Source organism: Microtus pennsylvanicus, chromosome 7 (assembly GCF_037038515.1).
Source record: "Microtus pennsylvanicus isolate mMicPen1 chromosome 7, mMicPen1.hap1, whole genome shotgun sequence".
NCBI lineage: Eukaryota > Metazoa > Chordata > Mammalia > Rodentia > Cricetidae > Microtus > Microtus pennsylvanicus.
Genome location: NC_134585.1, coordinates 121544409 through 121547360, shown reverse-complemented (window position 1 = coordinate 121547360; position 2952 = coordinate 121544409).

Genomic DNA, 2952 nt, shown 5'->3' with positions numbered 1-2952 from the left:
CTCTGTAAAAGGGGCACCCAGGACTGCATGGCAGCTTGTATTCCTCCCAAGGGCCAGCACCTGACTAAGAAATACCATGATCAAGTGCTCTATAGATACAAAGAAGGTGATGCCCAAGTCTAGCCAGCCTTCTGCACAGCCACTCTCTACAACCGGAAGGAACTCCTGGTCTCTCGTAGGAGCTCTGGGCTGGTGGTAGACCGTCCACAGTTGGCAAAAGTAGCAATTTCTGAAATCCACAAGGAGCAGCTATGGGCAAACTCTATAGACATTTTCATTTCTGGTGCTGAAGTGTTGCAGTTAGCCTTCATACAGTCCCTGGAAGATAAATATCCTGACCCCATCTTCCCAGCTGACAATACCGGGCCTCAGACAGCCTGGGTGACGGGAAGAGGCAGCTGGGTATCGTTCCCTTCACCAGTTCTGTCAGAAGCACATGACACATCCAACTCGGTCCCTTCTTCTTCAAAGACCCTTGAGATCTCTGAGTTCATCTGTTCTCCAACAAACATGTGGATAGCAATCAGCTTTTCCACTCACTGGCCTCATCCTCTTTCCAGGTCTTTTGTGATGATTCCTCAGGACGCCTCAAAGTGACCCCTGAGATCATCCCTCCAAAAGTTGAAGTCACATTCCTGAAATTCCCCCACTGCCTAGGAGTGGAGGCTACCCCTCCTACCTGCTAGACCTACCAGACTCCCGATCCTGCTCCTGGAGCCCAAATTCTGACTCAGTTCCTTGATGGAGCTTCCCAACATTTTATTGATGGAATATAGGTCAAGGTTAAAGGTTTGTGAACAGTGATAAGTCTCTTGGATTTTAGTAGAAGAATTCACTATCCAGAAGGTACCTGGTCAAGGCTACATAGGTGGTAGGTTACCCAACAGGAACAGGTCTCAGATGTCCAGGTTGTTGGTTAAGTGAAGTTCCGAGCATCTCCTCTCTCTTGGGGAGTGAGTGATAATCCCCAGCACAAATGTAGTTCCAGGACTCCCAGTGTCACTTCCTAATCCTAGTCCCAATTGTTCCAGGACTCCCAGGGTCACTTCCTAACCCTGTCTCAGTTGTTCCAGGACTCCTGGGATCACTTCCTAATCCTAGTCCCAGTTTAGGCCAACTCTCCCAGATTTGTTTTGTTTTTAAACTATTATTGTTGGAGTTATTGACTTACAAAGTAAGAGTTTCTTTATGGCATTTCATATTCATACGTGCACTGGTGTCCTACACACTCACTATATCACCCTTCCTTATCCTCCCTCTCTTTCCATTCTTCCACATCCATAGCAGTGTGACTTTTACTCTCGAGACCTTTTCTCCTGCAGACAGCATACAATACTCATCTTCATTAGACTGGTCTTTTCTCCTTAACATGACAGTCTTTACATGTTCCATTTCTTTTCCTGCAAAAGTCATATTTTGACATTATTATGACTGAATAAAACTTCACTGTGTATATTGAATACCAAACAGAGGAATCCTCATCTGTTTCTGACTGCAAACTGCAATGCACCCAGCTGCCACAAGCTCCTGCCACCAGCACGTCTCCATTATGGCAGACTGCGCTCTCGCACAGTGAGCCAAACTCAACCCTTTGTCCTTCAAGCTGCCCCTCTTATGGCATTTTGTCACAGCAATAGGAAAAGTAACTAAACATAGATCACCCATTCGTGTGTGTGTGTGTGTGTGTGTGTGTGTGTGTGTGTGTGTGATTTAATGTAGGAGTGACCATCTGTTGGCATGATCCATTGGAGGTGAACAAGATTTTTCATGGAGAGGAGTGTGGAAGGTACTTGTATGTATCTAAGGAGGGTGGAGGAGGCGATACCGGGGGTAGAATGGCTTTTGTGTGGGAAGGAGGGAAATAAAGAATGAGAGGAAGGTGGGGAGGGGGAACTGAAACCAAGCCTTTGTGGTAGTTAATACTGGTTTTTCACTTAAGTACATCTGTCAACTTGACTTCATCCACTTATGGGATAAAGAGTTGAGTTTGGCTCATAGTTCCTGAACACAGTCCACCATGATAGGGGACATCCTTGTGGCAAGAGCTTGAGGTGATGTGCCATATCACAATTCACAGTAAAAACTCAAGAGTAGCTACATACATATACAGGTATTTTCTCTATTGAATCAGTAGTAGCAAGATCGGTCCTAAATCTGGGCCTTACCTTCTGGTACCAGACCGCATGTAAGGACCACCTTGCCCTCACTCTTGCTGGCAAGTTCATCTATCCTGTTCCCATACCTTAGCGGGTATTAGAAACTACTTCTTCAGGATTACAAAGTAGACTGAAGACTGGCAGCTCTCTGGGAATTATCCAGGACTCCATCACTGGATGGGGACTGCTGAGACATCCAGGCTTGTGAAGCAGACATTACTGAATTCTTGACCTTTCAGTTAAGAGACAGCTATTGTTGGACTACCTGGGCCACAGCTTGTAAACTTCTCTAATAACACTGTATCTTTATTCTATCAGCCCTGATCCTTTAGAACCCTTACTAATGCAGCATATATTAAAGGCATTAAAATGCCTTCTTCATCTTATTGTGCCTGCCTCTCTGATGTAGCAATGCATTTCAAACTCACCTTGATCTATGACTGTCTTTGTTCTGGAAAACTATAAAGCTTCATGAAACTGCTTCCACATTAAAACATGGAATTCAACCTATGTATGTGTCCCTGTGCCATGGTCACTCAAAATGGCTCAAGATTAAACTCTCATGCTCTTTAAGATGAGAGAGCTGTGTTTTGTATTAGCAGAATTTGTACAAAATTTCAGATTAAAAGAGAAAACCGTAGTCAAGATCAGTAGGAAAATAATGTCGGGCAGAAACGAAGAAGGACACATAAATGACTGGATGTGCCTTAGGAGCTGTGGCAAGTGAGGGTGGAGAAGGAGGGTGGAGAGCGGTGAACAGGCCAGGCTCACATGACAGGGAATTTGAGATGTTAGG